Source organism: Lissotriton vulgaris, chromosome 5 (genome assembly GCF_964263255.1).
Source record: "Lissotriton vulgaris chromosome 5, aLisVul1.2, whole genome shotgun sequence".
In the NCBI taxonomy this organism is placed as follows: domain Eukaryota; kingdom Metazoa; phylum Chordata; class Amphibia; order Caudata; family Salamandridae; genus Lissotriton; species Lissotriton vulgaris.
The window spans coordinates 1260421124-1260436687 of record NC_141693.1 but is presented as its reverse complement, the minus strand read 5'-3'; positions in this window follow the sequence as shown (position 1 = coordinate 1260436687).

The window sequence follows — 15564 nt, the reverse complement described above, 5'->3', positions numbered from 1 at the left end:
GCTCGGGGCCTTTAACGCTGGAGAGGGCCTTTAATAGCTGGTATAGCCCTCTACGGCAGGCTATAAGGCTATATTATTCCTAATTTGCGAATTCGCAAGTTGTGAATTCGCAAATAAGGAATAATTTCCCATTCATTCCTATGGGCCAGGAGGCCCATAGGAATGATTGCGAAATAATTCTCAAATTGCGAATTCGCAATTTGCTAATCGCAATTTGAGAATTATTGCAAGGGTGCAGGGGTGTCTCATGGACACCCTGCTGCACCCCTGAAACTTACATGTGTGTGCATATGGCGCACATACATGCCCTATGGGCATGTATGTGTGTCACATGCCACCCTCAAAATTGCCACATTTTGGTTTTTGAAAGGATTTCGCAAATTAACATGAACCTCAAGTTGGTGTTAATTTGCGATTCCTTAACCTGAATTCGCAAATTAAAAAACCTTCATACATGGCATTTAAGGAATCGCAAAATTGCGATTCCTTAAATGCTTAAGCAAAATAAGGGATCGCAATTTTTTGCGATTCCTTATTTTGCTAATTTCACATACATCCCAAAAGATGCAAAATGTCCGTTTGCGATTCGTTATGGCCGAAATTCGCAAAATCGCAAAATGCTTGATACAACTCGGCCACAGTGCGTATTGACTACTATTAGAATTAGCATGCTGCCAAAGTGCCACCAATCTGTAATAGATAATGTACAAATTGAGCATGATGCATACATAAAGGTTATGAGAACAATCAATCAATTAGTTTATTCAATTGTATTTGACAATCATAAAAGTACAATAAAACAATCATACAATAATATTAAAAGCAGCAAATAATGTCATTAATTAAACACACTCCATTTCAATATCAAGCATAAGCATATTACACTGCTATTAAAAATCTCACCACATACCAGCAGACAGTATAATTTTTTAAAAATTGTAAATTTAAAAGGGCAGGTTTCACTTGTTTAAAATTCAAATGTGCAAATAAAGGGCGTATATACTTTTGACGCAACTTGGCCCATTTATGGCAAATTAGTAAAATATCTAGTGCAGAATACTCATCACAAGAACATACAGGAAGGTCTTGTTGCCTATACCATCCTACCACAAGCTGCGGAAACATATTCAGTCTAAAGTATGCTAAAAGTCTTCTATGGTTCACCGGCATGTTCAGTGTTATATAGAGTTACATTATTTCACTACTTTTGACCATTTTATGATGTATGCAACAGCATTTACGCTGTGAGTCTTGCAGTCTAAATTCTTGAGTATGCTCAAAAAATACCTTCTTAACTTCTGCAGTAACTGATTTAGTTATTTTATCAGGTGAGTTAAAGACTTGCAGTAAGCCCAAATTAGACAGGGTTGTTGTTATATAGCTCAGCCATGTTATTCGAATATCATAAAGGTTATGAGAACAATGTGTCAAGTCAAATTATGTGATACTAGCAGCCCGCCCCAGCGTTGCTTGGGGCAGAAGGGGGCTGGGGGCAGTATTTCAGGCTTGCGTGCACTCCCGCCTCGGCCCCCGCCCGCCACGACATTGTCTGTATCCCGGACAATGTCGTGGCGGGCGGGGGCCGGGGCGGGAGTGCACGCAAGCCTGAAATGCTGCCCCCAGACCCTGAGCCTTACCGTAGTTGTTCGGCCCAACCTGCCGCACAGGCTCCCTCCCGTCCCGTGTCCCAGAGCCTTACCTGATCCGCCGCTCCTCCCCGAGCTCCTCACTTCACCGACGCTCCTCCTTGCAAGCCTGAAATGCTGCCCCCAGACCCTGAGCCTTACCGCAGTTGTTCCGGGCCAACCTCCCGCACCGGCTTCCTCCCGTCCCGTGTCCCAGAGCCTTACCTGAGCCGCCGCTCCTCCCCGAGCTCCTCACTTCACCGCTGCTCCTCCTCGTCATCACGTACGTTGCGGCCAGCGCTACGTCGTGGCCATCAGCGTCGCGGCCAGCGCTACTTTCAGGGCACTACTTTTTTTTAAAGTTATATTTTTAAATTTACTTTTTTTTATTTTCTATAGCCTATGTCCATCTGCACACCCTGAGGATTACAACAATGTATTGGGTGTGTGGATCGGCGCTGTGGTTCCCGAGTTTACCTTGCCAAAAGGTTTGTGTTCTCTCTTTATAATAGTAGTATAGATAAACAAAGGCCATCGGTTCAGTTTTACGGCACCGCATTGTACCCATATGCATAGCACAGTGGTGTGGACAACTACCAATGAAGTTACATAATGAATACATTATAAGTTGATGTGGCATGCATCATCTCAGAATACATGCAAGGGTGGTACTCGACCATAATACTGCACTCTACCCTAATGGCTTGTGGGACACATTATCTGAATTGACTACTGTTAGAATAAGTATGCTGCATAAATGCCACCAATATGTCACAAGTAATGTGCAGATTGCACCAAAGTATCGATTGTACATTACACTCAAATATATAAAAAAAACGGGGCATGTGGCGTCTATAGATAAGGGTACAAGCCTCCAAGAGTCACATGTTTCTGGTATTGCTGGAGGAAAGGTGATTGTGCAGAACTCCTTATACAATACTGCTCATGTGGGCTGGTGTGCACAGAGTAAACTAAACAAATGATATCTGGTCCAGCATGTACATCTAAGATCCAAGATGAATCCTAGCTAGCAAAACACACCCAAATACATGTTCTGTGGGTTATGGTGCCCCGCTGGTTACCATGGTTAAGAAGTGTATACATTCGAAAAGTAAAATATGAAAACATAGCTCCATGTCCATAATACCCAATGTGCAATCCTTCCCAAGTGGGCTAAAGTGCTGTACAGTTGTATGGAGATGTCAACACTAGTCGGTATAGTTCTGCCCAACTGGACTATCAAATCACACACTGAAAAATAGCTCTAAAGTAACACAAAGTAGTGCTGTATGCTACTTTGTGACAAGTTGATTTACCATGGGTGGTATTTGGGCATTTCCATGCAACTACTGGTAGATTTTAATGCACAGCTTTACCTAATAAAAGAAATAGCTAAGGCTTTACCCCAAAATGTATACCTCCTTTTTACAATCATAATTTTGGAGAAAAGTTGTCTCTTCTCCAACCTTTACTAACTGTGCATGTGCGTTGTAATGTACGGCACACAATCAAACTTGGAAACGTTTTAAACTTAGTCTAAGCATAATATTTTGTACTTGAAGGGTACACGTTGCGTAAAAAACCTATACATGTGAATTCAACACACAACCCGGCACTGTGATGCACGTGGTCTGTGCATAGTGCAAGTCTGTCTATGGTATTCCAGCGCAGGGAGAGAGAGAAATAGTGCCACATCTAAGTAGATATGGCGCTGTTTCTCTTTCTCACTTTGACATAACACAGGACAGCAACTTTGGTTGTTGCGCTGCTTCAACTTTAGTAAATCTGACCCTTAGTTTCAAATCTCATTTGCATTCTTTTGATAGTGCGCTCTCCCCCTTAAATCTCAAAAGTACCTTCTCAACAAGGCAGGGAGAGCTAAGTGCAAATCTGAAACCTTTCCCTAAGTTGTTCAGAAAGGTTCTGAATGGCATTGGGTTAGTCCGAATCCGATCCGGAACCCGTCTTCCTGACCAAATCGGAAAGCCTTAGGACTTTACGACTCTGTTTCGAACGGTATTTGAAGTAACCGATTCATTCGGAGCCGACATGAAGGGTTTATGGAGTGTGTTTCTGAGGGTGAACATCCTTTACAACAAAACTTTTATAAGGCACTACCATTACAACGCAGTCATTACATCGCAAACCATTACAACGCATTGCGCTGGGGGCGCTCTAGGATAGGGAATAAGTTTAATTTTCTATCCAACACCTTCCCTAGTGTCCACGGGGACTGGAGTTGGACTAGAAAATTTAACTTTTCACTATCCAGCACCTCTAAGCGCTATGCGTTGTAAAGGTATGCGATGTAAAAACCGCGTTGTAAAGGCAGGAGTTGTAATAGCCTGCGTTGTAACGTCATACATCCGTTTCTGACTTATTACGATGTCAGATTTGAACAGACTTTCTGAATCGGGTTTTATGACACGGATGGGCTGTCGGAATGTGACTTTCCCATTCACCCGGAGCCGTCTGAATGGGGCACGTGGGGGTACCCATGGGACCCCTTTTCAATACCATTTACAGTGTGGCAGACACCATGGGGTGCCCGCCACAGGCTGCACTATTTTCCATCCCTTTTTTCAGCGGGAGCCTGTGTTGTTGGTTGGAACATAGGCTCCCATTGAAGTCAATGGGAGTCCCACCAAATGGGGTTCGGGACTATCGTAATAGGTCGGTCGGACTGCCATAATCCGATTTGGTCAGAAACCATTCTGAGACCGAGTTCGCCTCCACAACACACACACTGCCATGGTAAAGATACATAAACACTGCAAGCCTGGCTAAGACAATGACATGCCTGATGCCCCATCCCAATATGATGAGATGTGGGGGTGTACATCATATGCTTTTACCTAATCATGTGACATTTATTGAAAATTACACAAAATTATGCATAATTACTTGAAATACAAATATAGCACTTCACGTTATATTTTAGATAAAAAATCGCATTAAAAAAATAGTGCAAAATAAAAACAAGTTGGAGCCAGTTGCATTCTGGTCATTCACATTGTTACCACGCTTCATTAACCAAATGTCTCTAACCCATCCTAACTGGGGGAAACGCTAAAGAGCGTAGCTCAAGTTGTCGCTATGGTAACTAGTGTGGAAGTTCTTGATACATGCACTGACCCCTCACTGTCAGAAGTTGTCTACAACTTTTTGTGTGTAAGTGCTTTATGCATCCCATAGATACTGCGAAGTCACTACTTCAGAGTGCTTTGATATGGTTTTATTCACAAAATTATCACACAGTAGCACCCAGTTTCCAGCCACGTCTGCCAGCAGACTCGTCTTTCAGCATGTTCAGAATCACTCCATCAGTGAGTGCTCGCTATTTATTACTCCTTCTAAAATGCATCGTGACCCTAAGGTGCCGAGTTGAGGAATCCAGGACTTAATATGGAAGTCAGGCATCGGCATTTCTTGTAATTTAATGCACGTTTTTCATGACTACAGAGCCTTGATACACGATGACCTGGCCATTACGACTACGTGGACAATATATTTTTGTGAAAGAAGAACTGTGGTTTAAATTGTGACTGGCCCGAGGGCTGTGAACAAACAGATATATATCCTCTTTGGGCCTTTCAGATATGGTGCAATCAGAAAATGTTTGGAAAAACGGGTGCCTTGGAAAGCAAAAATAAGTGCGCAGGAAGGAATAATAATTAAACAATTGTACTTTACTGGTGCTCCTCAGCCTGGAAAGGAAGTGAGCTATCGGCTGCAGGAACGAAACAGGAGGCAGCAAAGGAGAGTGATGCTGAAGTGCACCAATGTTAAGTAGGAGATGGGAAACAGTCCTTTTATTGATAACACCAGGTCTTGCAGAAAGCGCATGCATGCTGTAGGCTCAACCTAAAAATGAAATTGGCAGTATTTCACTATCAGGACATGTAAAACACACCAGCACATGTCCTACCTTTCACATACACTGCACAATGCCCAAGGGGCTACCTTGAGCCTACCGTCGGGGTGCCTTACATGTAATAAAAGGGAGGGTTTGGGCCTAGCAAGAGGGTGCACTTGCTAGGTCGAAATGGCGGTTTAAAACTCCACACACAGACACTCCAGTGGCAGGCCTGAAACATGGTTACAGGGCTACTCATGTGGGTTGCACAATGATTGCTACAGGCCCACTAGTAGCATTTTCCTTACAGGCCATGAGCACACACAGTGCACTCTACTAAGGACTTTGCCAGTAAATTATATTTGCCAATCGATGATAAACCAACCATCCATACAATTTAGACACAGAGCATATGCCCTTTAGCACTGATCAGCAGTGGTAAAGTGCCCAGAGTCCTAAAGCCAACATAAACAAGTCAGAAAAAATAGGAGGAAGAAGGCAAACAGTTTGCGGATAACCATGCAAAAAGGGAAAGGTCCAAAACAAATCCACAGTAAACCACACTTTGGCTAAGATTTTTGTACCCCAAGATGCCGCAGAGTAGATTTCCAATCTTTTATGGTAGCGGATCATCACAGAAATACAATGTGTCAACTTGCATTATCCCTATACCATAATGCCCATAATTATAATGTCTGCATTTCAGTTTTCAAATGATATGTAATAATTGTTGCATTTCTTTGTATGCCTCAAATGGTTAAGACCATGCAGAAATAGAGAGCAGCTCTTTTTTCATATGCTCAGAACCCAGCAATTCGTTGTGCCACTTTCACTCTCCTCAGTTCAGACCCCAAGAATATTTTGTGTCACCTCGATTACCCAGATCCTAACACTCCATTACTGTCAGTTCCCAAGGTCTACATAAATCCCTGAATAGACTACTGGCCAGTAATTCTCTGATTAAGTAAGGATGATCTTGCCTCAGAACTCTTGTGTCTTCATTGGGGTGAATTTAGGTTGAAATCTATGTCTGCAATAGGGCAGACTACCACTTAGTGTAATGAGAATCCTGAGAAAGCAAATAAAAGCATTACCAAAGTATCCCTGTGTCGTCTATCAGTTTTTAGCACCACGAACTGCCACTATTCTGCCTAGACATTTTGACACTGCTGACTTTAGCCCACGTGTCATTACTAAGCACCAAAACATATGACGGGGACTGCAATTAGACTCTAAAATCATCAACACAATGGGGGTGAGCAAAGCTTCCATCATCGGCCCTATTGTGGAGATGGAACCAGGAAGACAGGAGAAACTTGAGCAAAAATCCATTGATATGTCAAACTGTTTGACTTCTGAAGTAGTAGCAATGTAAAAAATAATTAACAAACAGAAGACCTCAGTTTATCAAACCTGAAAAATCAGAAGGATTTTAGAACAATCACAGATAAGAGAGATACCTAGTCTCTGGAAGTGGCAGTCTTTTGGAAGCAGCTCAGCAACACATATGGATACACCAGACAGGGTCACATAAGGAATAAAGAATGGAAGCATGTTTTTTTCCAAGGACGATATTTTTAGGTTGAGCATTCGAAACCTCTTATATATACTTTAGTATATACCTATATGTGTATGTACTTTGTGGGCTGTGGACATCAGCCCTAGGACTTGTCTACTTCCGCTTAGGGACTTTTCTTCTGTTCAACTACCTCTATTTAACTGTCTTGATAAAAAACGGCCAGTTGAGGTCAGTAAAATACCAGAATTGCGGGGTGCCGCTCGTGTGGAGAAGCCTTTCCTGCTGTCCGCTCGCCACTGCCTGGCTGGGAGCCTACGCCAGTTCTGGGGAGACACTGTCAGTGAGACCGGCCGCAGCGGAGGTGAGAGGCGCAGGCGAGCGGGACTGCGAGGACCAGCAGCCCATCTGCCATCATCAGCTGGTTCCTCTTCCCGCCGCGCCGCGCCCCCTCCCAGTGCCGCGCCCCCCCCGCCTGAAGTGTACTTAACTCCTCGCGGCCCCCGCTCCGCGGGTGCCGCTCGTGTGGAGAAGCCTTTCCTGCTGTCCGCTCGCCACTGCCTGGCTGGGAGCCTACGCCAGTTCTGGGGAGACACTGTCAGTGAGACCGGCCGCAGCGGAGGTGAGAGGCGCAGGCGAGCGGGACTGCGAGGACCAGCAGCCCATCTGCCATCATCAGCTGGTTCCTCTTCCCGCCGCGCCGCGCCCCCTCCCAGTGCCGCGCCCCCCCCCGCCTGAAGTGTACTTAACTCCTCGCGGCCCCCGCTCCGCGGGTGCCGCTCGTGTGGAGAAGCCTTTCCTGCTGTCCGCTCGCCACTGCCTGGCTGGGAGCCTACGCCAGTTCTGGGGAGACACTGTCAGTGAGACCGGCCGCAGCGGAGGTGAGAGGCGCAGGCGAGCGGGACTGCGAGGACCAGCAGCCCATCTGCCATCATCAGCTGGTTCCTCTTCCCGCCGCGCCGCGCCCCCTCCCAGTGCCGCGCCCCCCCCCGCCTGAAGTGTACTTAACTCCTTGCGGCCCCCGCTCCGCGGGTGCCGCTCGTGTGGAGAAGCCTTTCCTGCTGTCCGCTCGCCACTGCCTGGCTGGGAGCCTACGCCAGTTCTGGGGAGACACTGTCAGTGAGACCGGCCGCAGCGGAGGTGAGAGGCGCAGGCGAGCGGGACTGCGAGGACCAGCAGCCCATCTGCCATCATCAGCTGGTTCCTCTTCCCGCCGCGCCGCGCCCCCTCCCAGTGCCGCGCCCCCCCCCGCCTGAAGTGTACTTAACTCCTTGCGGCCCCCGCTCCGCGGGTGCCGCTCGTGTGGAGAAGCCTTTCCTGCTGTCCGCTCGCCACTGCCTGGCTGGGAGCCTACGCCAGTTCTGGGGAGACACTGTCAGTGAGACCGGCCGCAGCGGAGGTGAGAGGCGCAGGCGAGCGGGACTGCGAGGACCAGCAGCCCATCTGCCATCATCAGCTGGTTCCTCTTCCCGCCGCGCCGCGCCCCCTCCCAGTGCCGCGCCCCCCCCCGCCTGAAGTGTACTTAACTCCTCGCGGCCCCCGCTCCGCGGGTGCCGCTCGTGTGGAGAAGCCTTTCCTGCTGTCCGCTCGCCACTGCCTGGCTGGGAGCCTACGCCAGTTCTGGGGAGACACTGTCAGTGAGACCGGCCGCAGCGGAGGTGAGAGGCGCAGGCGAGCGGGACTGCGAGGACCAGCAGCCCATCTGCCATCATCAGCTGGTTCCTCTTCCCGCCGCGCCGCGCCCCCTCCCAGTGCCACGCCCCCTTGCTATACTTAGGTGTACTTGCCCACGCGCATCGCGGGACGCGCGCGGGGCGGTCACCGGGGCGAAGACCGGGCAAAGAGCGGGCCGTTCTAGGCCGTTAGAGGCCGGCAGAGACCGGACCGGGCCACTCCTCTGACGCCTCTGGTTTTCTTTACCTCCCCCTACATATTCCATCATGGCGACCAGAACCTCACGAAGCAAGTCTGCCCAACAAGGTACAAGCACTCTGGACAAATTTTTCCCTAAGACGAGTAACCTAGCTAGTAAATGCTCGTCAATCCATGAGGCCCACCTTGAGATGGGCCCGGAAAGTGTGTTTCTGGATCAGGGAGATACCCTTTCTACAGAGGCGAGTACACCGCTCGCACTGGATGTCACCCACATGTCACTAATGGATAGCATTGATCAGACGATCGAGTCGGTCCTTCAGCAGTTAAGAACTCCCTTGACGCAGAGGGACAGGAACTCCTCCCGGCTATCTGGGATCTCTGATCATACTACCATTCCGGAAACCAGAGGAACAGTCCTGCAAGATGCTGGTCAGGCCGCCTTGCCCATAGATGATGTAGGTAGCACAGTACAGCACCCCTCCAAAAGGAAAAGGGTTAGGAAAGCAAAGAAGGCAAAGAGGGCCAAAGTGGACATAGTAGAGCTAAACCAGACTGACAGCATAGACATTTCTGCCTCTCCTGTCCTCAATCTATCAGGGTCCATGCCGATTCGCACGGGCTCTCCAGCTCCTGCTTCCCTACCCTTGTACACGGGTCCTTTCATTTTTGGTGGGGCAGCTTCCACTTCTACCAGCACTGACTCATTAGTTAACACACTCACTGATATTATGAGGAATTTGTTAACTCCCATTGCAGCTAAACTGGACGCCATAGAGTCCAGATTGAAGGCCCTGGAAAGCAGTCACTTAAGGAAAAGCCCCGGGTCAGATAGAAATATGACCAACCCCACTCCAGTCCCCCGGGCCTCCCTGGTGAATAGCCTGAGGTCCGGTACACCGTCACAGGGGGCTAATGCGGCACTGCTAGGCACGGTCGGGGCGCCTGTTCTGCAGGCGCCCCCTTTGTTGCCCTCGGCTCCCAGGCCCCCTGTTCCGGCCCCAAGGAGATTAAAGCAACTTCCAGCGCCACAGACTGGGGGAGCCGTGATCCCTACAAATGGCATTACTGATGGTCCTGCTCCCCAATGTGATAGGCGTAGGGTGGTCAACTTGCCACCAGAAGCGGTCCCTTATACGGTAATCATGGTGGGAGTACCTGAGCTAACTGGTGATATGAGGGAGCCCCAAGACTCATTACGCAACAAGGTGATAAGCTGGCTTAGCATCAACAGACCGCTGCCCCCTAACCTGAAGGGCGAGGTCCTGATGGCTAGGAGGATCCCTTGGATTGGTTACACCCCAAAGAATAAGGCTGGGGATTGTATCATCATAAGTTTTAAAAGCCCCCACGTAGCAAACTACATTTCTAATTGGCTTGCTAGGCCTGACAAGTCCAACATAGAATTAGTCCCCCTCTCGTACTTCTACCCAAATGCAAGCAGCACAGAGGCAAGGGGGGAGAAGGGGTGGACTAGGGTGGGCTATGCTGTGGATGGCTCACGCTACAGACCAAGGAACCACCCTTTGCATGCCCAGGCAAATTTCATACATTACAACAGATTCTCCTGCCTAGACCAGGTCGACTGACTACAAATCAGTGACACCTCGTCTGGCTTGGGAAAGATGGTAGATGAGGTTCTCAGGGGGGTGGGAGAGAGCAGAACCCCTGTAGCTGAACCTGGTTCCCAGGTCAATGCTAAAGGCAAAGCGCAAAGTCGGGTGGGAATGACTGCAGCCCCCGTGATAGAACACGCCCCGCAGGTTATCGCTAGTGATCGACCACCTAACAGCGGTGACAGTTTGGGCTTACAGGGGACTTCTTACAACACCGGGACTGGCCACACCCTGCAACCCGGGGGGGACGAGCTGGCTGGTCCACCTACCATCGTGCCAGGAACTCATCCACCTACCGTCCATACGCAATCCCCCATTGCGGGTCAAGGCGCTTTACCCATAGATCAGGGCCTGAGAATTGTTTCCTGGAATGTAGCGGGTATCGCAAACAAGGAAGGTACACCGGAGTGGGACCATTTACTGGCCAGTAGCGACATCCTCCTCCTTCAAGAAACGTGGGCACGGGACACTGTAACCAGGAATGGGTTTGATGTATTTGCGATTCCTGCCAAATGGGGTGGGAGGGGGAGGCCGTCGGGCGGGCTGGCAATCTGGATTGCGAGTCACACTGGATGTCAGGCGGAACAGGTACTTACGTCCTCGCAGGACATCCAGTGTGTTCGGCTCACATGGCCTGGTAAACCATCTTGGGCCATTGTGAACGTCTACTCTCGACCGGTTCCCGCGCCTGACGAATCCCCCACCCTAAACGACCTCTCCTCCTTTCTGGGGCAGCTGCCGGGAGACCTCAAGGTGGTGCTTGGAGGAGACTTCAACTGCCACTTTGAACCCCTTGTGGGCATGTCGGAGGGTGCCCTCACGGCTGAAGATGATTATTGGGGAGTCCCACCTTCGTCCTCCCCATATCCTAAAGCCTGGTCCCCCCTTGCAATACAACTTATGTCCCTTACCCTGAACTACGCACTGAGGGCTTGTAATGGGCGCACCATCTCCGATACTCCCTCAGTGTGCACCTTTAATAGGAGGGGTCATGAGTCGAGGCTAGATTACATCATGGTGGATATCTCACTCTGGCCTAAAGTTTACGATTTCAGGGTAATAAACAGGTCGGATAGCGATCATAACGCCCTGTGCTTAAATATCCAGTGGCCTCCCCATGTAGCGGGAAAAGTGGTAGAAAATTCAGGGGGAGAGGAGGGGGATTTGGTCCTCACAACCAGCAGGCGACGGGTTAAGTGGGGAAAACTTGTGAGCTCAGAAGAGGCCATTAGCAAATTATACGGGTTGGCAATTCCAAGGTTTATGGAGGTGGATGCACTGCTAAACGCACCAAGAACCCCGGAATACAATGAGAAACTGGGAGACATCCACCAGGGTCTTGTAAGAGATTTGGCTGAGGTATTTTACCCGCTGGTGCCAAATAGAAAGAAAAAGACCCATGTTCCCACCTGGTATACCTCCTCTTGTAGGGCAGCAAAGTCTGAGCTCATTGCTGCAATAAAAGAGGGGTCAAACAAGGCCGAGGTGCGCGCCCATAGGAAACACTATAAAACAGTGATGGCGTCTGCCAGGACCGAGTGGGACTGGAACCACTGGCATGATCTTTGTGATGCCCTAAAAGTTAGGGACTCCCGTAAATTCTGGGCTCTTGTTAATAATGGCACAGGGGAACTCAAAAAGGCAGTAGAACCCAATATTGCCCCTGAGGTCTGGGAGGCCCATTTCGGGGAACTCTATAAAGAAACCAATCCTTTTCCTGTCACAGCTCTGGATGCGCCTTCTGGCATGCAGGACCGTGAATTGGAATTATCCCTGGGGGAAGTGGAGGCAGCCCTGAAGCAACTACCAGCGGGGAAGGCGCTGGGTCTAGATAGGCTACCTGGGGATTTGTTTAGGCACCACCTGGACATCTGGGGCCCATACCTCCTTGTTCTTTTTAATGCCATCATAGGAGGTATGTCAATCCCCGGGTCGTGGCTGGGGGCAGAGATTGTTCCGATCCATAAGAAGGGATCTACTCTGCTCCCCGCCAACTACAGGCCCATTAGCCTAATAGATGTCCCCCAAAAGCTCTTTGCGCGCCTCATCCTTAATCACCTCCTGGACTGGGTGGAGGAAAATGACATCATGACCCCCCTTCAGGCTGGCTTCAGAAAGAACACGTCGACCATGGATCAGATCTTCCGCCTTCTTCTCCTATATTGGAAGACTGTCACCATAGAGGGTGGAAGACTGTACATGGTCTTCGTGGATCTGAGGTCAGCCTTTGACCTAGTCCCTAGAGGGAAACTTTGGGAGGTTTTGCACCAGCTAGGAGTGCCCCCACACCTTCTTAGTACCATCATCAGGCCTCACGAGAACAACTATGCCCAAGTAAGGTGTGGGAGGGATGGTAAGCTTTCGGGCAAATTCCCTGTCCTTAGAGGAGTCAGACAGGGCTGTGTCCTGGCGCCAACCCTTTTCTGCCTGTTCATTAACAGTGTCATTCAACATCTTGACACTGTCGAGGACAATGATGCCCCGGTTTTGGCAGGCAGGAGGGTTCCGGCAATCATGTTTGCTGATGATACCCTCCTGCTTTCCAAATCCCCCATGGGGATCCAGAGGATTGTAAATGGTTTTGGCCTTTTCTGTCGGCAACACGGGTTGGAGGTCAACACAGAAAAGACTAAGTTTATGATCTTTAATCCCCCAGCCAGAACAAGACCCAACCCAAAACTGGGGGAAGTTAGCCTCGAGAGGGTGTCGACCTTCGTCTATCTGGGGGTAACGCTACAAGAAAACCTGGCCTGGGACTGCCAGATAGCGAGATCAAGGTTGAAGCTATCCCAGCTAGCGGGCGCACTCCTGAAGGTGGCAAATAAATCCACCTTTAAGCCTGTAAGCCCGGCTCTTGAAACCTATAGAACTCAAGCGAAGGCAGCAGCCATGTATGGCAGCGAGCTGTGGGGTTTCAAAGCAGGGAAGGCATTGTTAGCGGTGGAAAATACATTTTTGAGACGCCTGCTTGCTCTCCCGCAGGGAACGCCACTGCTCCCCCTAAGATTGGATTTGGGCCTATACTCCATCGCTGAAGATCTTTTATCCAAACCCGTGAAGTTCTGGCATCGGTTATGGTCCACTGAGGAACTGCATCATTATAGGCAGGACCTTATCCATGTACTGAGGTTGAATGGCAGCAACAAAATCCCCTGGCTGGCTTTTATTAAATCAGAATTGACCAGTTTGAACTTGCCAGACCTCTGGGATGATCCAGTTCAGGGTTGCCAAAGGATCACACGCAAAACTCTTGCCCAGCTATACAAAAACAAAAATTTGGCTGACATGGATAATGCTCATAGCACCGGCACCCTTACGAGTCGTTTTATGGAGTCCAAAAATTCTTACCTCTTTGAACCTTTTATGGATTTTATTTTTCCTCTTTTGGCGAGGAAATTGTTCCTGCAATGGAGGTTTGGCACACTCCCCACTAAAGTATTTACTCATAAATGGCGCACTGGGGGTGACAAACTCTGTCCTTGTTGTAAAACCAAGAATGAAGATGACTTGCACATAATGTTTGTTTGCCACGCATACCGGAATCCCAGGAAGCGTTGGATTGCTCCGCTGTGCCGGAACCTGGGTTTTCGGGAATACTTACAAGCATACAGGGTTATGAAAACCAATACCCTGGGACATATTGTCTTTGCGGTATCAAAATTCCTAATGGCAGCTTGGTTAATAAGGAAGAAAGTGTCCCCCTGAATTAGTGCCATTGTGTTCCTTACCCCATGCAGATCCTCTAGCCTTTTTATATGTAAATATTTTGTAACATATGCATTCCATTTTACTGTGTATTTATGTACTGTATTTTACTGTATCTTTTATGGCCCATGTGGCCGAAATAAAGAATTTTTGGAATTGGAATTGGAATTGGCTTTCTGCTAAGGGACTTTCCTTTTTTTACATTTTCCTGCAACTGCCTCTATTTAACTTTCTTGATAGAAAACAACCAGCAGAGGTCAGTAAAATACCAGAATCACTTTAGCATTCTCTAGATTCCAGTCCATAGAAATTGTCTTCCACAAGCACCCGTAGACAATATTATTTTTTTCAAACCTTGTATTTTCAGTGATATGACCACCAAAGGCCCTGATTTTATATTAAAAACAGAGTGTTTGACTATACCATTTCCTGCTGAAAAGCAATATTTCTCTCCATGTGTTCCCATACCTGGCGTCTCATGCAGTTTGGTGCTTACTTTCCTTCCATGTTAAAGAACAGTAAATGTTTCAGCACCCAGGCTAATGTGCCACATAGCTAAATACATATAAGGTCCAAAAGGCAAGGCTGATTGCAATGCAAATGCTTGTTTGTAAAGGAGGCATGCTCAGGTCACAAGATTGAGCTAGAACATATTTGCTTAGCTGGTCGCATTTTATTGTAATGTGGCAGATTATCAATAGTAAACATTTGTGTCAGTAATCCTAAGAACAATTAACCAATGGGGGAGCACACTGCTCCCCCTCCCAGTGGGTTCGCCCCTGAGCATTGTGGTCAATGCAGTTCACCAAGCGTGTGTGCTTGCAGGATTGTCTCGAGTAATTACAAAGTTGCACTGGCCATCTCTACACACGTGTTTCTGGATCAATATCCGTTGTCAGTAGAGATTAGGCATCAAATATTTGGGATTGCTGAGCAGGCTGCCAAAGTATTCTCAGGTCACAGTACCTCTCAAGGTGCGCAGGTGCCTCTCCTTGAGCTCATCAGCTCAAACGGCTAGAGGGAGCCTTTTAAACAGGAAACCAATGTGGGAGCACATTGCTTCACCTCCCAGCAGGTTCGCCCCTGAGCATTGTGGTCAATGCAGTTCACCAAGCGCTTGTGCTTGCACGATTGTCTCAAGTAATTACAAAGTTGTACTGGCCATCTCTATACACATATTTCTGGATCATTATCCGTCGTCAGTAGAGATTAGGCATCAAATATTTGGGGTTGCTGAGCAGGCTGCCAATGTATTCCCAGGTCACAGTACCTCTCAAGGCGCGCAGGTGCCTCTCCACCAGCTTGTCAGCTCAAACGGCTCGAGGGAGCCATTTAAACAGGAAACTAATGTGGGAGCACACTGCTTCACCCCCA